At 38.6% G+C, this 24,801-nt stretch overlaps 1 protein-coding gene across 7 annotated transcripts in view; it reads right to left on the reverse strand.

Annotated features, from left to right (window-relative positions):
- The window catches only part of LOC117420152 (protein bicaudal D homolog 1-like), a 137,756-nt gene that overhangs the window by 47,793 nt on the left and 65,162 nt on the right, over positions 1-24,801 (reverse strand). The window lies entirely within an intron of this gene.

Below are 24,801 nucleotides of genomic sequence, written 5' to 3' on the forward strand. Positions count from 1 at the left end.
TATTATAGACCTGACTGAGTGTTTTCTATACAGCGATATTTTCTTAATATAGTATTTATGGCTACTTTTAAATGCACCCTTACTTAGATAACGTTAATGTTTTCTAAAACGTTAAAGTATCTCCATTTTCATATAATAATCTGAGGGAAATATTTTTGTGAAATCCTGCTAATATTTGAAGTTTATTAAGTTACCGTTATGGTCAATCAATTATCTAAATACAGTGTGCTTATTTAAAGATTACTTTAGCAATTGTAAAAAGAGTGACCCCGGAGATTGGTTATACTAGGGTTACCATATGGCTCCAGATTAACCGGACGCTTTGAGACAGACCGGGATTTCAAAATTCCCCCTAAATTGAAAGTAATTCACGTATAAATGAGCTCCACCTTTGCTGAGATTAATCCTGCTGCGGTGGAATTGCTTGGGCGCAGCAAACAATTCACACTGATCAGCTGCTTCTGATCAGATCTTAATGAACGAATAGCTAATTTATCGATAGAGCAACGAGATGATGATGGGATTGTATTTGCAGAATAATATGGGCGATTGAATTTTAACAAACAGAAAAAAATAGCGACTGGCTGCAACTCATTCTTAGTTTAATACAATTATTTGACGCGCATGCGGGTATTTAAGCACCATTCTTAATTGTAGCTAAGGATGGTTCATTTACACCTTCATTTATTTCAATTTAGGGGCAAGTTTGAAATCCCGTTCTGTCTCACAGCGTCTGGTTAATTTGGAGCCATATGGTAACCCTATACCTCCATGATATGAGTTGCTTGCACAGTTTGCATTCAACTTTTTTTTGCTCGTCTGGGCATTTAACAAAAAAATCACAAACAGCAGAGAGGTTTCGAGACATTTCTATCAATACAGATTACGCTATACAATGCTTTACTGTCGAGATAGCAAATGAATAAATTAAAGGTTTGCTTCTGGATAACACGAGCTGGAGGGGGGATTTAAATTATTAGTGTTATCGTATATTTTGTATGTTTCAAACGTATTCCACCATAGCACTTCTCTTACACTGTCTTGTACACTAGATATTCAGTACATATTTTACTGAAGCACTACAATCGTACCGCCCCAGTGCTTCGGATACTATACCTGCTCCTACACGGCAGCGGCACCATATATTGCTACGTATAACGATTTGGTAGCGGATTTTAATACAACAACCTTTGTTTACGTAATATGCATTATGCAAATCAAAAGATCGAATTTTGATTGTGAGTGACATTTAATGTGTGATTTATAGTATTCATATATTGTCAAACAGTTTCTGTTAACAGGAAGAAAAAAAAAAAAAACAGTGCGTCTGTGGCGTTTGATGAACCTTCGAAGGTTTAAAACAATCTTCGAATCCCTGGCTAACAGACGAACCTTCAACTACAGCCCTAGTAAAGAGTATCCTTAACCCTCAATTAAGTAAAGTTAAACTCAAATTAGAACTCAGGAATAAACTTCCTTTATCTCTGTGGGGCAGGACTGCTTCAGTTACTACAAAAATGATTCTTTCTTCTTTGTTAGTAGCCAGAAAAAGTAATTTTGTTGTCATAGAAAAATAACAGTTCCCTAATACCGAACTTGTGGAAAAACCTATTATTAGATAATATTAATTTGGAAAAAGTCTCCTACTCCTTTAATAGTAATATGGACGAATATAAAAACATTTGGCATAAAGGGTGAACTTACCTTACCTCCTTAGATTTGTTAGACTGAACACAAAGCTTATTGTATGTACACATGGTGGGCAGCAGTGTGGAGTAGTGGTTAGGGCTCTGGACTCTTGACCGGAGGGTCGTGGGTTCAATCCCAGGTGGGGGACACTAGTGCTGTACTCTTGAGCAAGGAACTTTAACTAGATTGCGCCAGTAAAAAACCCAACTGTATAAATGGGTAATTGTATGTAAAAAAATAATGTGATATCTGTATAATGTGAAATAATGTGATATCTGTATAATGTGAAATAATGTGATATCTTGTAACAATTGTAAGTTGCTCTGGATAAGGGTGTCGGCTAAGAAATAAATAATAATAATAATGGCTTGGGTGTTGGTATGTGTTGTATAGTACATTTCAAACTGTATGTTTGCATAGGCATTCAATGAATTTGTAACTTCTGTCTTTTTATTATTGTTATTACTGCATTATTGTGAACTAATCTTATATATGTTTTTCTCTGTTTTCTTTAAAAACCCAATAAAAATTTAATGGCAAAAAAAAAACAAATGGAAAACATTTGTTAAAATAAGATTGATCACAAACTACTGTACGACGCAGAGAGAAAAAGTCATTAATTTTGTAGACAGCTCAGGGACTTTCTTGGCTTCTGTTTCCTCTTGAGTAAGTGCTAGCTATTGCGATGTCAAAAAACAAACAAAAGAACAGGCTAGTTTTGCTTTAATTGGACTGCAGATTTATGTGTGGTTACGAAGAGGCAACATTAGCCTCCTCCAAGCCTCCAACTACTGTAGTCAAAGATAAAGCAGCCTTGTACCCCCGTCTCATGTTGGTTACTAACACAGTGTTTTATCTGCTGTCTCGTCTTGTACATTAGTCGATACAATGAACTGCCATTCCTTAAGATGTGGCACACAGTCACTTTTGATTACTCATCTGGGATAAAAAATACACTGGACCACATTTTGAAGGCAGCATTTTCTGCGCAGAATAAAACAATTGTAAAAGCCTATTTAACAGCCAACTAACTAACTGCTCAAGGCCTTACACATGGCACCGTAGATCATGTGGCTCAAGTGCATTCTGTATTTCATAATACTGTAGTTCCTAATAAAAAGGCCATGCACAGTAACTGCATTTAGATTGCAGTTGTGCTGTTATTAAACCAAGTGAGAATGCTGTTCGTTACACTTGTCAGTCCTGGATGTCAAACTAATGGCAAGTGCACTTGTGGTGGTGGCAGGGTTTACCTGTGGTAAAGTGGCGTGCGGTCAAGGCTTTTCAACGGCAGGAATAGCAAACCCAGAGACAGTTCCTGCGATTTCATGGGGCAGTGTGTGATGCCCACTCACAAAGATTTTTTTGTGACGCGAAATCCTCCATTGAGATGTGACAATCGCAGTGGGCAGTGTGTACCGGGCTTTACTGTTAAGGCAGGGTAACACCTTCACTGAGCTCTCTCTACGACACACTCTCCAAACAAACAAACAAACATTTATACCATGTGGCCAGGGTTAATTGACAATCAATAGACCAATCAACAACTGGCCACACTCCACACTTTTAATAAACTAATTAAACATGAATTAACATTTCACCATTAAACATTACCAAACAAGTTAATTAATTATTAGGTGGCTGTGTAAAGACTGCCGGTTGTTTGCCCCCCAAAAAGATGGCTGCCAGCCAAAAAACACACAAAGCCTCTGCTCTACCACCCTACCCTAATATATAGAAGAGTGACCATCACAAATTCTTGAGTTTGTCAGTAGCCTGATATCGATGAATTATGCAATGTAACACATTACATTTGCATTGAATAACCACTAAGTTCTGCTTGTCAGCGACAGAATTCTAAAGAATTGCGTGGTTGTCTCCTCAGCAGTAATGAAAGGTATGTAAAATCACATTGCTCTTCAGCCAATGGAAAGAAATCCATATTCTCAAGCAAAGAGAAGCATCATTCTCTGAACATTAGCGAGCACTGTCACAGTCCATCATCGGTGTTGTTGTGTAACAGGGTTAGGGTTAGATCAGTCACATACCGGGGCTCCCGAGTGGCGCATCCAGTAAAGGCGCTCCGCGCGGAATGCAGGATGTGCCCTATAGCCTGGAGATCGCAGGTTCGAATGTCACAGCCAACCGTGACTGGGAGTTCCGAGGGGGCGGCGCACAATTGGCTGAGCGCTGCCCGGGTAGGGAGGGCTTAGGTCGGCAGGGGAATCCACGGCTCACCGCGCAATTAGCGACCCCTCTGGCCGATAGGGCGCCTGTGGTTCTGCAGTGGAGCTGCCAGATCTGTGTTGTCCTCCGGCACTATAGGTCTGGTGGCATTGCTGTGGATCTGCAGTGCGAAAAATGACGGCTTGGCAGGAGCACGTTTCGGAGGACGCGTGTTCCAGCCTCCGTTTCCCGAGTCGGCGGGGGGGTTGCGAGCGGTGAGCCGGGGATACAGATAATAATTGGGCATGCTAAACTGGGGAGAAAACCGGGGTAAAAAAATTGTGCTCTTGTCATAATAAGTAAAAACTGATAGAACAGTCAACACATTTCATAATTGATTAGTGCAGCACTATTTTACATGACCACACTATTTTAAATCATGTCTAAAAGTAACTCTTAAAGTGTTACACAACACCTTGCAGTGTTGACAAGAAACACATTCTCATACATTTGTTGTGTCCCACATTTTCTGTATTGCAACATTATATTTTTTTACCATATTGCCGGCTGTTATAACACATCACACACAAATCAACATTTCTCATCACTTACTCTGGATGGTTCGCCAGAATAACGATAATTTCACTTATAATGACTGCAGTGTATCCAGATCACACACCCTCCTGCAACAATGGTGGTTTTCTGCTCCCACAATACGCCACTCATTTCAATCAGAGCACCAGCATTGTTGCAGGAGGAAGAATGGTCCGGATACACTGCAATGTTTGGAAGAAAAAAATCTTTTTCTCTTGGCAAATGTAGTAAAAGTTCATAAAGTAAATCCCTAGTTGATTTACCTGTTTGAACACAAGCACTGTCTCTCAAGTGTCCCCATTGTGGCATATCTACAAAGCTCTAACTCAAGAAGCATTGACAGAATGTTTGACAGAGTATACATACATATAATAATTTAGTAAGTTAAAAAATGCCCCAACAAATCTACAGACTGACTAGATAAAGAGAAAGACTCAGCAGGAATACTGTATTCCTGACACTTATAATCTAATAATACACTGGTATTGAAAATGTGCAATCAGCATATCTATATATACTTGTAACTAGCGCTGAAAGAAAATTCCCTTGCGAAAATGTGCCTTGTAGTGCTGTAATATTGAAAACAAAATTAACTGGTCTAATTGTGAGGCTGAACATAGGCTGTGAATAAATTATACTGTAGAGAAAATATAATTCATAAACAGCAAGTAGGCAATATGTGATCGTGTACGTACAGGTGATCACTGACTCTTGTGTAATGTCCGCTTGCATATTGCAGATGGAACTGACAGCAGCCCTTTTTTGATATTGGAACAAGCTGAGATTGGGTTTTACACAGGCTTCATGGTGCAATTGGAAATGTGGTTCGGGGACAGTTCAGGTTTTATAGTCACACCACAATGCTAGTCTGGAATCTCTTAAACAAAAGACAATGATAGAAGGAAGTGCTGCCCCAAAATGACACGGTGAATTTAGAGCCATGTGATCATCCCACATCCAGCTAACAAGATTAATAATTTCAGGGCTATACTGTTAAAACAGTACAGTAATGACCTCAAACCGTGCATATATCATCAGCTTCTGTGTTTCAATAGAGACATCATAACACAAAGCAAAGTCTTTCTCGCTAGTTTACTAAGCATACTGCTAACACTGCTGTGTCACCAATTGAGGTACAGACTTCATATTTTCAGTGTTATGGAAACTCCTTGACAAAATGTAGCAACACACTTTGCCTTGACCAAGGACCCAATATGTCAAGTAGACAAGCGTTTCAGCTGGTGACATTTTTTAGTCTCTGGATGACAAAGACCAAACGCTTCAAGATATTGGCTTCGCATTTGGGTCACAGCTGTTTTTAATGACTCTATAATATTATTAAATACTGCACTGTCAAAACTTTGAGAGACCACTGAGATGGCCCATTCCACATTACAGTTTGGAGCACACCCTCATGCATTGTAATGTAGGCTGAAAACTTGGTGTCCTATAGGAACACTTTCTTGATTTTGAAAAAAAAAACAAAAAACTCATTAGGAGTGATTTTCAGAGTCTTGGATGTTGCTCTAACACACAGAATGTGGAATGGGCTAGAACCAGTCTTCATATTTGCAGGGTTACATAAACACTGCGTGTAAATGTGTCAAATGTTTGACCTCAGGCCTCCTTGGCCTCTGACTCATGGCAGCCATTTTCTAATATCTAATATCCTTATTCGTATCCTTATTCTTCCGTGATGTTTTCTGAATGTATGTTCTACAAGAATGGCTGGCAAGCAGTACAGAAAGTCCAGGGCATAGCCAGTGTTATTTTATTACATTCTCGCCCACTATTCTTCACTTTGCACCACTGGGAGAAGAAACTAAAAGTCCTGAGAAAAACAATTGCCTTATTGTGTACTTCGCATGACCCTACAGATTTCAAATGTGTTAACAGTATGATATTAATATAGATTTGATTTAGAAAAAAGAAAAGTGCACTTCTGTGGCAATTTAGTCTTGCTAGATGTTATCCCATATTTAATGCTGGAAATAGCAGCAGGTTTTATTAGATAACTTAATATGGAAGAGCCTATTGCTTTCACCATAAATATAATTAGTTAATGGAGGAAAGCTAATACAAAGCACCCTAGTCTTAGAGTGCAAATCTTACAGGCTGATGCAACTGTTACACAATTTTGCTTTAAAAAAACTGTTATTGTACATACATTTTAATAACTATGTCAAACGTCAGGTACGTCAGTGTGTCTAAAACACCCAAGTACGACACTGCACGTATATTATACAAAGAAAATCAGTCAAAATGAATGCAAAGCAAAGCACTGTACTATAGTGTATGGAAATGTGCAAAACCAGTTCTTACCGTACTTTCTCGTCTATGCCAAAGTAATGTGATAGATTTGTATGCACCATAAGTGTGTGTTAACCTGAGACAGAAATGGAGTTTATAAAAACAACAACAGCATCAACAAAAAGAGCGCACACACCAACACAAACTGGCTTCGGAGCTCAACTAAAAAAACCTTGTTTCAGCTTTTTAAAGGTACAGTAATTATATGAATATCTTACTTTCTTGTTTCTGTTATTGAACATGGTTAAACTGCAGTATGTCAACGTGAAGTGGCAGCATGTAAAAAGTGAAACTGCATTCCCAAACACACTGGCTTTTCTAGCATCTAGCTTTTATCTGCAACTGAATTCATTCTGTCCTGCTAAGAGCTGAATTTACTGTTTTAGACTCATAATAAATGGTGCCTTGATCAGTTTCCATCTGTACCGCTCAGTTGGTCGCAGCATGTATAAATGACACAGGTCCATCGGTTAATAGAGGGAATGCATTTTATACTCTTAACAATTTTACCCTGACAATCTTAGGGTGGTAAACAAAAACACAGTGGAAGGGACTGTTTGGAAAGTGTTCAGTTCCAGGATGTAAATTCTGATGATCCACTGAGGTGAAAACGACTGTAATAGGTGAGCCAAAGAAAAGCGACTCCAGCAGCATAGTCTTGAATAATGCTCCTACATCGGCAGTACTGTAAATCAGTTTTGGATAACTAGCTCATACCTCTTGTACTGCTTGATAACTTATAGCTAAAAATCATATCTAACAAAGAGAACCATGTCATACAACACTGACTAGATCACCAAGAGATTTGTTTAATGTTATTATTATTTGTTTATTTAGCAGACACTTTTATCCAAGGTGACTTACAGAGACTAGGGTGTGTGAACTATGCATCAGCCGCAGAGTCACTTACAATTACGTCTCACCCGAAAGACGGAGCACAAGGAGGTTAAGTGACTTGCTCAGGGTCACACAATGAGTCAGTGGCTGAGGTTGGATTTGAACTAGGGACCTCCTGGTTACAAGCCCTTTTCTTTAACCACTGGACCACACTGCCTGTTACTTATTAATTTGCCTGTTAATGTTACCTATATCCAAAAAGAAAAACATCACTGGATGTGAGCTGGATGAATGGGATGCCTGAGCTCCTCATTCTTTTGGGATTCCTTCTGTGAAACTTTATTTCTCCCTAACTCTGCCCATCAATGAGAACCCCATCATAATGTCTTTCAAGAATATAAACCAAATTACATAAATGTACATATATAAAATACTTCCTGTGTTATAAACAGGAAAGCTCATTCCAGGCCATTAGGTACAATATTCATCTAATTCACTTCCTCATTTGTTATCCTATACTGACATTTTAAGATTCTGATGGTACAATTAAAAGTGCTTTGTTTCTTGTAAGAAAGTTAGTTTCACTCCTTACAGCTTCAATGAATCTATAACCTTACGCATCCCTGCTGCAGTATACTCCATCTTCAGGAATATGTTAAATGACTGTCTGCCCGACAACGCAGGAAAGACATTAAACACCTCTGTGACACGGGTGCATTGCTTCTGACTGCTCTGATTCATCAGCCCTTTTTTATCAATTTTTATTTTAAAAAATGTGGGCAGAGATAATAGAGCATGTCTTGTTTGTACAACGACGCGGCTTGGATTGTCAAAAGAGGTGGCAGGACGAAAGACGTGAGGTTAAACAAAAGTAGCTCACCTCCATAGAGAAGCAATCGGAATTGGTGGCTGTTCCACTGGCATTTTACCACCAGCAGAGGAGGCTGTATAAAACAGTGGATTGGGAGGACACGACACATCTGTCAAATCAATGCTTAAAGTTAATAAAAACATGATTTAACTTACAGGTATAAATTATAATACTGACATTCTATTAATTTTATTTCAGATTCCAGCAGCACTCTGGAAATGCGAGAAATATGCGCTGAAAAGCACACCACTAACTGCCTAAATGAGGGAGGATAGGTAGAGCACACCCATACAGATCAGGGACCACCTCTGCAACTCACCACCCTGAAAGAGAACCGTCCAATGTTAAATGGTGAACAAAACAGGTAATACATAGGGGGCTCCCAAGTGGCGCATCCAGTAAAGGCGCTCCGCGTGGAGTGCAGGATGCGCTCTATAGCCTGGACGTCGCCGGTTTGAGTCCAGGCTATTCCACAGCCGACCGTGGACAGGAGCTCCCAGGGGGCGGCGCTCAATTGGCCGAGCGTCGCCCGGGGGGAGGGAGGGTTAGGTCGGCCAGGGTGTCCTCGGCTCACCGCGCACCAGCGACCCCTGTAGTCTGGCCGGGCGCTTGCGGGCTTGCCTGTAAGCTGCCCAAGAACTGCGTTGTTCTCTTACGCTGTAGCTCTTGGGTGGCTGCATGGTGAGTCCGCAGTGTGAAAAAAAGCGGTCGGCTGATGGCACACGTTTCGGAGGACAGTGTGTGTTCGTCTTTGCCCTCCCGAGTCAGCACAGGGGTGGTAGCAGTGAGCTGAGCTTAAAAAATAATTGGCCATTCTAAATTGGGAGAAAATAATAAACATAATTGGCAACGACTAAATTTATTTAAAAAAAAAAACAAAAAAAAAACAGGTAATACATTAACAAAAATACACCAATGTGCAATTACAAATCATGAACACCACTTTAAAGAAAATAGCTACAGTAGGGAAACAAATACATAACACTAAAGGTGTAATTTGCTTACAATTGCAAGTCGCCCTGGATAAGGGCGTCTGCTAAGAAATAAATAATAATAATAATAATAATAATAATAATTGTAAGCAGCATTACAAAACTCATCAATAACATAGAAAAAGGACAAGATGCAATAACCAAGTCAGTAAATGATGGACAGAGCAGTGGCCAACGCAATTATTGAAAGTAACAGAAATTTTACATCATCCAAAATTCTATTAACTGAACCCATACAATCAGCGCAGAATCAGTCTCTCAGACTACTGTCACACTACAGGCTTCCACAGCCACTACTGCAGTACAGTGCAAAGAGTCCGAAACCCAGACGAGACCAAGCCCAGGCGACCCCGAGGTGGACAAGGGACTTGAAATAAGAGAGCAGAAGTCCAAGGAGGAAGAAGTAATTGTGGTTTCAAATCGGGGACGTACTATTAAAATAAAAAGAAAAAACAAGCTAGGAAAATGATATGTATTGCCAAGTTCAGTTTTTTTCACATATAATTTAATATACTGTGTATGTGTAGATATTCATATTATTTTTATATAACAATAATTGAAGTAAAATGATGTAATATAATATAATATAGGTGTTGAAATAATGAAGTTATTTAAATATTTGTGTTATTTACTGTTTTGTGAAAGTAGTGTGAAAATCCAAGAAAAGTATGTTTAAGAAAAGTTAAGATTAACTTTTCATTTTTATGGAAAAACATTTTCAATGATTCTGTTTCTAACAGCCCAACCTGTTCCTCAGCTTCATGGTCTTCTTCAGTGTCAGTATCTTGCAGTCCTTGCTCATATTCTGTCTATTCCTCATCTTCATGGTCTTCTTCAGTGTCAGTATCTTGCAGTCCTTGCTCATATTCTGTCTATTCCTCATCTTCATGGTCTTCTTCAGTGTCAGTATCTTGCAGTCCTTGCTCATATTCTGTCTATTCCTCATCTTCATGGTCTTCTTCAGTGTCAGTATCTTGTAGTCCTTGCTCATATTCTGTCTGTTCCTCATCTTCATGGTCTTCTTCAGTGTCAGTATCTTGCAGTCCTTGCTCATATTCTGTCTGTTCCTCAGCTTCAAGGTCTTCTTCAGTGTCAGTATCTTGCAGTCCTTGCTCATATTCTGTCTGTTCCTCAGCTTCAAGGTCTTCTTCAGTGTCAGTATCTTGCAGTCCTTGCTCATATTCTGTCTGTTCCTCAGCTTCAAGGTCTTCTTCAGTGTCAGTATCTTGCAGTCCTTGCTCATATTCTGTCTGTTCCTCAGCTTCAAGGTCTTCTTCAGTGTCAGTATCTTGCAGTCCTTGCTCATATTCTGTCTGTTCCTCAGCTTCAAGGTCTTCTTCAGTGTCAGTATCTTGTAGTCCTTGCTCATATTCTGTCTATTCCTCATCTTCATGGTCTTCTTCAGTGTCAGTATCTTGCAGTCCTTGCTCATATTCTGTCTGTTCCTCGGCTTCATGGTCTTCTTCAGTGTCAGTATCTTGCAGTCCATAACCCAAGAATAAGGCATAGAAACTGAGAGCATCCTTTAATCTAAATGAAAATACATGTGTTTCTTTCAAAACTGCACATTTGAGACCTATTTAGCTAATGGAAGTGCAAAACCGGTAATATGTATTAAATTATTTTGTTAGCTGCAATTACTTTAATAAAAAATACACAGTAAAAGGGTGCCACTGTTTAGGTTTGCCTTTGTTTTTATCATTGAAAGGGAAACATGATGCTGATGTTAATTTATACCAGTAAATCACAAGACCCAGTTATACCCAGTTTGAAAGTACAGATTTGGAGCTTTCGAATGATGTATCGCATGTCCTGAATACACGTTTGTAAGCGAAACTACAGCAAACCAAAACTAAGGCTTGAACAGATAGCGTTCCGTTTTCAATGTTATTTAGAAGCACAGGCTTTGCGCTTTCCATTGATGTCAGGCATGCTCGTATGCATACTTTCTACCACCCCCTCATTCAGAGCTCCAGTGCTGTGACACGCAGCAAATCGGTAGGTGTGTTCAAGTGCCTGAAACTCAAAAACGAACACAGTCAATACACCAAATGAAAGAGGAGGCTTGGGGCTTTCCAATGATATCTCACATGCTCGGATGACATGTTCCTAGAATAAACTACAGCGTCCAGAATACAGCGGTGCCTTCACTTGCTAGGAGACAGCAGTACACATTGGGCGTCTTATCCATTTTGCATAGCATAAACAAAACATTACACCAAACGATGGCTAAAGTAAAGGAAAAGCATAATAAAGTGTTCATATACACATTCATTCATTTACTCCAGTTGTTAGTTATACGTAAGGCCCTGTGCAATTTCAAATACTACACACTTTAAACAAGAAAATGGATTTCTCTAAAAAGGCTAAAAATGTGTCTGCAGCAGATCACATAAAGCAGTACTCAGCAGGAGTTTTAAACAGTGATAGAGGTAAGCTCTTCTGTACATCCTGCAACGTTACTGTAGATCACTACCGAGAATCGGCTGCTGACAGGTATTTAGATTCACGTATTCACCGAAAGAGAAATGCGGAAATCCAGAGCAGTACTGCGACTGCTTTATTTGCAAAGAAACAAAAAACTGTGACTTCCATGTTCCAAAAGTCCACTGAAAACCGCGAAGCATGAAACACATTCAGTTTTGACCTGACAGAGGCGTTTGCTTGTGCAAATATCCCTCTTGAAAAATTGGACAACCAAAAGTTACATAAATTCTTTAGACTGAATGTAGCAAATGGTGAAGTAATTCCTTCATCAGCCCAGCTGAGACATGAATACTTACCTAAAGCTGAGTATCACAAGCAGGAGATTATGGAATTGGTAAAACAGTCTGGTTGCTTGTCAGTGGTCACTGACGAGTTGACTGATACCCAAGATCAGTATGGGTTACACATTGTATTTGTTTTGCAAGACCTAAAGGTGAACATGCACCTGACGTACTAGAACTGAAAGCTGTCCTTGCAGATACACTTTACCTACAGGCTGTTAATTACAACACCGTTTCACAAGCTATTGTAAAGTGCTTGAATAACTGACATTAATTTTGAGATATAAAGATAAATGCACATATGTAACTGAGATGGATTTACCAGTGAGCAGGAGGATGATGGGAAATGTAGTTTTGAGAAGCCCATGCAGGTACATGGGAAGCCATCTTGAGGCAGGGAATGCAATGTAAAAGTTTAAAAACGTGGTCAAAATGTAAAAAAAAAATAAAACAATACACACATCTTACATAAACAGTTGTAGCAACAAATAAAAAGGTCCTTTGCACCCTTTAATTTATGGGCATTAGTTGATTAATTGTTAGATCCATGCACATTTTTAATACAGGTAACGATATTATAGCGGCTGTCCTGCATAGTAATACTAAAAAGCATTATAATTATTTTTACTTTAGTAAATGTAACACATTTTCACAGAACATCGGTTGTTTACATAGCTACGTACTTGGCTTCCTTCGTGTATTTCTGATCTAGCAGAACCTGAGGCACCGAAGAGATTAAGCCGTTCTGAATCTTGTTACAGGTACCCGACAACACTGTGGCTATTGACAAGTGATTGCTTAACATGCTGTTGTAGTCAGAAATCAGAAAAAGTAATTCCACATAATTACCTCTGTTTGAAGAATTGGTGCCTTCATCAGTTCAGGTATTTCTGGTGTATACCTCAATTGTTTCTGAGAAAGTTCTTGAAAATTGATTCCTAACCAAATCAACTACAATGTCTCCTTTGTCTTATGACATTTTTTTTAAAATTTGTAAAAAAAGCAATCAGAAAATGTTACTTCGAAGTTCTCAATATAATTCACAATAACTGTCTCTATAATAAGTAATATCGCGCGAAATTTAACTATGCTTACACCCTACCTTACCATATTTATGTCCCTCCTCTATTCACTAATGATTGGACAGCTGTAAAACCAGGGAAGATCTTTGACTTTCCCATTGGTTAAAATCCCAATTATGTCCCTCCAAAATTACCATGCAAAATTACTGTGGTAAACTTTTAGAAGTCATCCATAACTTAATAGTGGTAAATTTATAAATACTAAATTTATAAATACTAAAACAATCTTTGTAAAATTGGGTGACAAACATTTTGAAAATATACTGTAAGTCTTTCTAAATGTGTTGAATGTCTGAAGACAGTTAGAAAGACATATACAGCCATTCCTGTGAAATTGCAGGCAGTATCAGTGGTGTCAAACTGCAGTCAGAGCGTACAGTGTGTTAGAACTGCAGTGGCATTGCTGTTCACCTGGACTCCTGGGGTCTGACTTTATTGAAAGGTTTAACCATTCCTATATGCGGTTTATTCTTTAATGCAAAGTGGTCAGGTTTACTGTCTTAACAGAGGATTTATATGTTTGGGACTGCAGAGGGCCTACTGAATACAGGGGGGTCTTAATATTGAGGGAGACTTTGCACTGCCATCAATAGGAGCAAAGCAGGAATTTAAAAAAGTGGCCTTAATTGTGAGTGTGACTTTATAATACAATATAAATGTATCAGCGTAATATTCTTACTGTATATTTTAAAGGATGAGTGTTAAAAACACTTTTTTTTCCCTCCCATATAACTACTGTTTGCCTGGCCAAGTTTCACGTACAGATGTACAGAAATTAGCTTTTTCCAACACTATTTGTCTTGTTGCTTATGAATTGTATTGACTGTGTCCCAATACCGGAGGGTATTGTAGTTACGACCACCTGCAATCTGTAGCACATACTTTGTGTAAAAGGGCTGTTGCTGGAATTTCTGTTCTATATAAAACATACATCTTCCTGTTGTAAGTCACTTTCAGTCATGATGGGCAAGACAGCAGATCTGACTGACATTAAATAGTAAGTAGCGGGGTTCTGAAATATATAGTGTTACACATCCCCACGTGTTGCTACAACTGTTTAAATAAAGTACCTGTAATTTGTATTTTCATTGTAATATCCTTACAACTTTTTACACTTATAACTTTAAAGTCTGTTTCAATACTCTTTTCAAAACATCCACTCTAGTGCACTGTTAGTGTAAGGATTATTGTCAAACCGGTAACACAGCAATAATGATCCATGATGTGGTATGGAACAGAAAAGCCAAAGCACTTGTGTTTTTTTTTTTCTTCCTGCAGTGATTTAGAGCAGGGTTTCCCAATCCTGGTCCTGGGGACCCACTGTGTCTGCTCGTTTTCATTCCAGCTGAGTTCTCAATTACTTAATTAAACCCTTAATTGAACTGATAATTTACGTAATTAGACTTGTTAGACTTGGTTGGGAAACCCTGATTTAGACGACACATCTCAAACCCCAGGGCACTAGAGCAGCCATTTTGAAAAGAGCTTTGAAACAGACTTTAAAGTTATAAGTGTAGTAAGTTGTCAGGATGTTACCAATGAAAAGAAAAATGACATGTACATTATTTAAACAGTTGTAGCTACACGTGGGGACATATAATGCTATATTTTTCGGAACCCTGTTACTTTTTAATAGTGGGCTGATAGCTGACAGCTGGCAGGTGCTTCAGTACCACGACGAACACAGTCTCGAAGGAGATGGCTACAAGTGTCAATCGGGATGTTGAAATGAACGCTGCATCCCTCAACTTCCCTTTAAAGCAGGGGTCTCCAACCCTGGTCCTGGAGAGCTACTGTGGCTGCTGGTTTTCGTTTCAACCAATCTCTCAGTTACTTAACTGAACCAATTATTGGCTTACTTAGTCAAGATTAACAGGTGTTCCAGATCTTTAGCCACTGATGATGTAAAGAGACCTATAAGACCTGCTGGATAGGGGCGCAACACGACCAGGATTGGAGACCCCTGATTTAAAGAAATACAAGGCCGTTTTCCGCTTGAACAATTTCAAACACCTTGCAGGCTGGTCATGTCCAATCAGTGCCCTGCTGGCTGCTCACGGTGACCCTCTACTTGGTGGTTCTGTTTCTATGCACACCCACTTGGTGGTCCTGGTCCTATACACACACTCTTGGTGGTTCAATTGTTTTGTCCAGCACCTGTTTAGCAAGACCTAGCAAGACAAAACTACTTTGAGGCTGAAGGCTGAGGATTTTGTTCCCATGTTCTTGTTTTTATTATTATTATTTATTTCTTAGCAGACGCCCTTATCCAGAGCGACTTACAATTGTTACAAGATATCACATTATTTTTACATACAATTACATTATTTTTTACACATTATTTTTTACGTACAATTACCCATTTATACAGTTGGGTTTTTACTGGAGCAATCGAGGTAAAGTACCTTGCTCAAGGGTACAGCAGCAGTGTCCCCCACCAGGGACTGAACCCACGACCCTCCGGTCAAGAGTCCAGAGCCCTAACCACTACGCCACACTGCTGCCCCTGTTGTTTTACTGCCTTTACTGTAACTAAACTTTACTTTTAAAACATGCTGGGTTCTTGGATATGTCAGCAGCATATGGCTTTAATGCTGATGCAGCTGCACAGCCCAGTGTGATAACAACCCTTAGGACAGGTGCCAAGTGATTTTGGGGCATGGAAACTGATTAGGCTTGTAATAATGACGGCCACGCTGGGCATCACAGCTGGCAAATGAGGGAAGATTTGAAAAGCTGGCTAAATATATATATTTTTTTTTATCTCACAGTTTTGCTTGTGTGGGTATCGCTTAATGGTATTTTTTTTTTTTTTTTTTGTGGATGTGTGCACGATTTCCACTTCATAATACACACACGCACACACATTTGGCAAAAATGTATTGCTATTGAAAAAAAAAGTAAGCATGTTTCAGAAATGGTTATGCTTGTTACACACAAAAATAAATGCTGATGAGCTTAGTGTGGCAGTCAAGTGAAAATAAAAATCAATCAACTATTAACGCTAAGGCCTAATTTTCCAACATCCTCGTTTAGGGATTTTATAGTGATCAGAAAATATATGTCTCCAAATTTGGAGCCGTAAGTGTTTGGGTAATTAGGTCCACAGCATACCAATCCACTGCAAAGGTCTCTATTCAGCCAACCTCGTCCAATTCAATTTGCAGTGGAAAAATACAGTATAAAATGAGTTATTTTTCTGCCTGCTATATTCTGCTTATGCTTTCATCCACATGAAGCTGCTATTCAATTGAAAATAGAGGCTGAGGAAGATACTGGGTATGGTTTTCCTGTGCATAACATTCTTCTCCAAGTAAATGTAATGAACTATGTTGTCAATAGCCCTTATAAAAATGAGCACAGTATTTTTGCAGTTGTCTGTTGCTTCCCCCATGGCAATACTATTGTTTTTATCATATTGTAGTTTATATCGTAGTTTTTTAATGTAGTACTTTATTGTTTGAATGTAATATTTATACAGAAAGTAAATGCATTAGTTCATTATGTTATACAAAAAGTATTACTATAATAAATGTTTATATTTGAGTGTATATAACATAGCTGCCTTCTCACAGTAATGTAAGGTCATAGTACCTCATTGATCCTTTGGCCCCTCCCTTATGGCCCCTCCCTTATTCCTGTTCATATAAGTCATATCTGTACCTCTCTGGGCTTAACACAGCTTACCTAGGCTTTACCATTATTTCAGTATGCTTTATTATACTGTACTTTGTTATACTTGTATAAGGGAGGGAATTCAAATAATAAATCCTTGCAGAACTATTTCAACAAATCCTGCAAACACCTGTCCATCCAGGCATTTATTATTTGTGGCACAAGAGTTTATAATCCACTTGACTGGCACTATGGTCCTGGTGTGACACTTTTTCATATCATCCTATCAAAATCTTTGTAAAACATTTTACAGACATACTCTGGTGTGGTGATATTGATTTTTCTTATGTAGATTGCTGGACTTTAATCCTCAAATGATCCACTGCTTCTGTATTTTAAACCTGCCTCCACTAAACCTGGTGGACTACGAATTTTCTACTTCTCAATGAGATCAAAATGGGACCCCACGTGGCCAGCAGTGGTGTCCAAGTATGGTCCTGGAGGGCTATTCCACTCCAGGTTTAACAGGTAAAATGATAGAATGAACTACATTAGGGTCTGGTGGACTTTAATTTGTTCAATTAAACAATGTAGAACAGGATTGGAACAAAGACCAGGAGTGGAAGGGCCACCGTTGGCCTATATTATCCCCTATGAGCAAATAACAGGCAAATTGCTCCCTCCTTATAATTATATCATGGGCAAGTTGTCCACAAGGAACATCAGGCCTGGTGTGTTTTAAAGAGACCATGCTCTTTTTTTTGTTGCTATTTTTTGGAGGTTGCACATTGTTAAAACCTTTATGTTTAACAATATATTTATGACAGAACTACTTGTCATTGTGTGTTAGGAGACACAGTAAAATTCAATGTAAATGGATGCATTCTCTAAAACATACAAGAGATGAAAGAATCCTAGGTAAGTGTTGAGAAAGTTCTAAAAGTAAAAGGTTTTACACCATCGCTGTAACATAATGTATTGGCTATTATAGATCACATATGAGAAATCAACCCATCACCATTCTTATCCTGGGTACAGTTGTGATTCCATGAACATACAGCACAATTCCTAAAGACATGGTTACTCTTTCATAATATAGTACTAAATCCGTTTTAGTAATTATAATAAAGTTAATTTCGTGCATCCGGTATCTCTTAGTATAGATGCTCTTTCACAACCAGAATCAGGAGGTGGCATACAATAAGAACGCTACACTTTTTCATTTGCAAACTAAGCTTCAAAAACTGCAGATGTCACCAAGATAAATGGGACAAAAGCTTAGTGTAATCCACTAGATATTCGCTTTTTTAGATTTAACGCAAACTCTGTTTCTAAGATCCTGGTTCTCTATAACAAATCTTTGTTAAAAATGAAGGCTCAATTGATTATATCTTCTGGTTCCAAATAGATGACAGTAATTACAGTTTAATTGACTGAAAAGATGAATGAGACGGGGTAAGGCAGCTTTGTGTCCTGTGGGCCTCTCAGTACATACAGCAGTCAGATGGAACCATTTAATGATAAGCATCAAAAAGCTTCTCCCAAACCAAGGAGGACAATCTAATACAATAAAATTAATTTGTATTTGTTTGGAACACAGATGGGAATATCAACAGTGAGTTTTTCCTGCAATTTACACTATTGGTTGTAATTGGAATTAGTATACACTTATAATGAACAGCAAATGTTTAAATTGTACAATCTACAGACATTTACAGCCTTGTTATCAGTGTTATAATTGTTAACAAAACCAGAAACTGAAACAGGTAAAAACTGGAAATATATGACTCCATTAAAAACCGAATGAAAAAAAAAAAGAAAACTAAACTAAAATGGAAATTAACAACAAAAACAAAAGAGAATTAATAATAATAATAATAATAATAATAATAATAATAATAATAATAATGAATGTGTGTTTCCGTTGCTGGCAAGCAGGGAATAAATATCGCCTTTAATATCGCCTTTTCTCATTGGGTGATTCATACGTCAGTGAACGTACTACGAGACCATATGGCGCAGGTTCACTTGGGAGTTGTACCGAACTTGTCAAGTTACACATTTAAAGAAACAGTCGTCTGCTCTACAATGAGTTTGCATTCCACACCGACAACGAGCGCAGGACGAAAGCACTGCATTGTGGTTTTCATAAGTCATAGAAAAAACCTACAGAAACCCAGATGATTCACAAAGTGAAATATATGAAACTGAAACTGATATTAATGAAACTACAATAGGAATTATCATTAAAACAGAAACTGTAATAGATAATAACAAACTGAAACTCGAATTGAATTTGTTATTATAAAATGGAATAGAAACCAAAATAAAATAAAAATCACAACTGAAATTACACTGCTTCTTCTTTACTGTAGCCGCACGAATTGTACCAAATAAAATACACCCTACAGACTGCAATTCCTGCGCTCTTGTGATCAGTCGCCAAAAGCCCTAGGAACCACTGTCTCTATAATAAAGACTAAACAAAAAGGTGCAATTGGGTTATGTGAAAATCATTTTACAGTAGGTCTTGTAGGAAGCCTGTGCACCATCAGGCAGCGCTGTGTCCCTGAAGTCAGCATTGTGCTCTGCAACCACTACATTTACTGCTGAACACATTTTATCTTAACCTATGCAGAAGAAAACTGATCTGATTCACTGCCTTTTAGTTTGTACTCTGGTAGGCTGCTTCAAATTACTAAATGTTCTCTTCCTACAGCTATTTTAGGAGCAATGTAGAGTGAACAAAAACACTGCATTCTCAGGGGCATTCTGTACTGTAAGGCGAATGCCATTGCAAATCAAATCGATTGTAAACATGATGTAAAATGGATATACCATTTTTAAAAAGCCTGTATCATTGCTAAGGACAGAGGTTTAATGTGGTAGTGCAACAGTTAATACCGGACAGCACCAGTAATGAAAGCTGAATGACAGAATCATAGAATACAGCTTAGTATCAAATGTGAACAGTCTATCTCAAAAATGTACGGTCTGCATTCCTGCCATGGCCAATTTGGCTACTTTACTGAACAGAATCATAGAATACAGCTGTGAACCAATTGAGGAGATGGCAGCCATATTAGTCAATATCAAAGACACACATTTAGCATTCCATTATCATATACCCTGCAAGTATGAAGTCAGTACCTCAAATAGTCTCTCAGATGAGATGCTTTGACAGGCACGGCCAGACTGACTCGCCATTGCCACCTATTGGTGGAGCGGGTGCCGTGCCCGGAAGTCAGCCTCTCATGGAGAGAGGCTGCCATGCTAATGAAGCAACAGAGGATGCTGGGAAAGGGAAATGTTATGGGTTATTGTTGGATGGTGCTAGCTGCTGTTTGGCTGCCTAATAAATTGCATTGTACCTGCAAGAACTGTTGTGTGTGTCCATTGGATCCTGTGCTCTCTACACATAATATTCTACGTTTATATTATACTACTGCAGAGAGTATGGGGCTTTTTCAGGTAAAAGCAAAGAACCAAAGACAGTTTAAATCAATGTTTTATATGGAATAAGGAGATAGTCTTAGCCTTCTGGCAATTCTTAACAACTGTTAATTAAACAATTAATGGACTGTGATTAATTCAGTCTAGTGGTAGATAAACGAGTCTGAGAATGAATGCTGTTGGAGCCTGAAATTCTATAATTACTATAATGTAAAATGGGCTCTGGGAACAAGGGGGCAGATTACAGCTAAAGCTAAGACAGCATCAGAGTTCTGAGAAGCTGTGAGAATTGTTTGCCTCTGTAAAATTTATAAAAATGTTTATTTTTGAGAACAGCTTGTCCACTCGTTAGAAAACTTGCTTAGGAACATAATCTTGTGTTATAAGGAGGATGCTTGTCAGTCTGTCTGACTGCTTTTATGAGTTTTGCTTGTATCTCAAGAACTTCACTTGTCATTAAACTTGCTAAGGAAATTCTTTAGCCCAAGATATGGTGATATAGTGAGGCTGTCTGTCTATCCGTCCAAATGTCTGTATGAAACTTGAAAATTAATACTGTTGATAGTATTAAAATCAATTGATGGAAATAAGACTCCCACTGCATAGCAGTTTAGTCCATTCCTGATTTTAAAAAGACACATCTGAGCTTGGTACCTATACACTGTGGCTAATCGAGCTCTTAGTAAAACCTGGAATGGGTGAAACTGCTATACAATAGGAGTCTTATTTCCATCCCTGAAATCTATGCATAATGGTGGATATAGGTCATGTTGGTCTGCTTTTGCATCCTTTTGATGGCTCTAATTTAGAATGTAACACTATGGGGGGGAATGTCAGTGACATGTCTGTTTAATTCACCAAGCACAACGACAAAAAAATTCAAAGTGTAGAAAAAATAAATATCTTATTTTAGGGCACAAACACGACAGAAAGAAATGGACAGCAATTATCTAGTGCAGTATAGTGATTGATTGTAAGAGTATCGGTTCATTAGAACTGTTGGTTCATTACCCCCATCCGGCTGCAGAAATGTGAATTCAGGTAATGGCTTTCATTGAATTCCTTACGATGAAAAGTGCATGCGTTCATGCAATTTGTGGACTAATACGAGGAACAGACAGGTAATGGGGCTGCTCCTCATTGACTGCGACAGTGATATGGTGTAAATGCAGGGCTATTGATAAGACATGAATACATAACGGCAAGGAGAAGGAAGGTCATTCTTCAGCAGCGCATGAATAAACCTGCTCTTAACCCTCTGTCAGCTGGGAGCCACTTCCTGGATGTGATTCTGATGCAGGACATTAGCCAAGGAAAAACAAATCTTTTTACATTATCAAACATTTGGTCATTTCTCCAATTAAAGGGAACCGACAAACAATTACTTCCCAGTGTCATTTTCAAAATGATAATATTTTTCATGATATTAATAACATTATTTTATTCTTTAAATGTGTGTTAGTAATCATACAGAAGGTCCTTATAATGTCAGATAAAAGTGTCTACAGCCGGGGGTGCGCAGGTCTCCGCCTGGCTGTGCGACGTCACCGGAGTTCCCTGTGGATTCCGGAGAGAGCCGTGCATTGACTGTGGCGCTCCGACGGGTTTTGGTAGGCAAACTTACACTGTTTCTACTTATCGTGCTACAGCGGACCCTACCAGCCAGGCTCCCATTTGACAAATGCATAGATGTATGGACAGGCACCTCCTTATATCTCATGATTCTGACACTGTCAATATTTTGAGCTAAAGAATGTTCTATCGATGTTCATCACAAATGGATATGCAGTACTCTAGGTGTATGTGAAACTCTGACATGTGTTTGTACACACGGTGCCTCAGCTATATCCCAGTCACTGGGTATATTTATCCCTGACTGGGGACAATACAGAACAAACTCACTACATCACCACATGCAGAGGTGAAAGCTGAAAGTCATAAAAGCTCAGCAAGGAGCTGGAGTGGGGGTTCGATTCCCAGCTGCCATTATAATGCACTGTCGTAAAGTTTTTCATGGAAGCTAATGGACCAGGGTTCATTGTCATAAAGCTACGTTGCTATGGAGATTGTAGGCCATACCAGCAATAAAAATGGGTTACTGCCTAAATAAACACCTTGAAAAACAAGCAGTTGGCTTTTATCAGTATTGCTTTGTTTTCTAAATAATATAAAAAAAAAGTTTGATGGTGACATTGTTTGGATTAAATAAAATACAGCCCAAAACACTAAGGCTGTAAGCAAAAGCAGACACGTAGTCCCCCTCTGCATGTGCAGACATCAGGGCATTTCTATCATTCAGAAGCTTTACACTGGATTTGGTCACCACAATGGGACTCTGTTTGCATCGTCTGACCCCTGCCTGACACACTGCCCTTTCCTGACTGCTGACTCGCACTCAGCATTGTGAATGAACTCTCCTGCCTACCAGCTCCAAATGTCACCGTTCCAAAAAACATCATGTGACCCCATCCTGTCAATACAAGCTGTCACATAACTGCAAGCAGTGGCTGGCTAATTTTCCGGACCATAAACACTTCTCTGCTGTAATGACGGACTGGGTCAGCGATCAAAAATTCAACTCGGTGCATTATTGACGGATGTTCACTAACCTTTGCAATTAGCGTCTTTGTGAACTGTATTCTCCCCAACAGCGGTGTAGGGTCAGGTGAATGACGTCACCCCCATAGACAATAACTGTATATAAACTAGACTGAGCGAGCCTGTCGATGTGACCACATATAGAAACAATATACATCTGATTATAGTTTAAATCACTTAAATAACAAAACAAATATATTAATTAAGGATCCCCACTTTTTTAATGAGAACCCTATAAAGATTCAAAGATTAATTCATATACTGTATATATCATTTTAAATTAGGAGTGAGATTTGTCCTGTCCTTTCTTTTAGGAGTCAGATTGCTAAGTCTGATTCCAAAAGTCTGGCGACTGGTTTCACAGACCCTGATTAGTACTAGTCTTGGACTAACTTAGGGTGACCACCCGAAATGTAAAGATCAAGTCCCAGTCCCAGGCTTAATGCCTCCGGGACGGCATTTGTCCAGAATTTGTAGACACAGTGCAATATTACAGTTTACCGCCACAGTCAAACCATAGCATATCTATTTATAGCACATCATAGCACCGCCCCTGACGCATTATTTTGCAATGCCGTACACTCGCTCGCTCGCCAGTTAAAACAATACAAAAATGTATGTATATATCCAGTTGCGCCCCTAGAAACCTTTCACATGGTCCGCACAACTGAACCACACCGACATCTCTTCTCACTCTGCACCAACATGCTGTAAAGTGTTTCAGCCAATCAGAGTGCTGCATTTCTGCTCTTTCCTGAGTTTCCCTTTTTCAAAATGAATAAATACAGCATGCTGCCGTCGAGACAGAACAGCCCCTTCACTGACAGCCAAATAGTCCAACAATAAAAGCTACAAATAAACCGAATTTATTAACTAGCTCACAAATCTTTTAGGCTGGTTTCATTTCTAATAATTTTACTCTCACAATCACTACAACTAATCATTACCCCCCCCCCCTCCCCCTTTAAGGGAAACAAAAAAAAATAATATGTAAATATACCCCAGCATAAGAAATGGCAGGTGTCCCGTTTTTGCATTTTGAAAAGGTGGTCACCCTACCTAAATTAACATTAGGTAGTCCAAGATTAGTGCTAATCTGGCCAGCCCTGGGATTGACTGTATCTACATTTGTTGATAAAAAGGCCAAATTAGCCAGGGCAAGAGATCATTGACGAGCAGTGTTCTGTTCAGTACCTATGCAATGTACAGCAACCACAGTTCAGCTGCTGAAGTTGTTCCATTGACTCCTGTAACCCGAGCATTTCTGAGGTGATTCAAAGCTCATTTCCATATTTCAAATGATTATTACTGTAGGTAATTCACTTTGCAGGCTATGAAAAAATAAAAACTGAAACAAAGTGAAAGTGAAACTTTTTTTTTATTAATGTGTAAAAATAATAAAAATAGTGCAAATAATAAAGTTACCTGTGTTGGTGAAAAAGCAGTTGTAAGGCTGATAAATGTGAATTATATTAAGAGAGACAAAAATAATTCAGTTTTCATTCCGGCAAGTACATAAATACAAAAGAAACAAAATAAATAAAATGCTCTTGTTTCAATGGCACCATAAGGTGATCCTTCAGACTTTAACACTTTAGCACCAGTGATATCAGCTAAAAAATGACTTCTTGTTGAAATGTTTCTCAGTTAATTAATTAAGATTCTTTTAGTATTTCTCTATGTAGTACTGTCAAGTGTTTTTTATAGTCCCATGTGAATTCTGGAAAATTACTTCATTACCTTTCTGAGGTCCTAGTGATATCAAGTGGGGTGAAAATCAATTGTAAGGAAGATACATGTGATTGATAGTAAATGGAATGAGACAA

The sequence above is a fragment of the Acipenser ruthenus genome, chromosome 14 (genome assembly GCF_902713425.1).
Source record: "Acipenser ruthenus chromosome 14, fAciRut3.2 maternal haplotype, whole genome shotgun sequence".
Lineage (NCBI taxonomy): Eukaryota > Metazoa > Chordata > Actinopteri > Acipenseriformes > Acipenseridae > Acipenser > Acipenser ruthenus.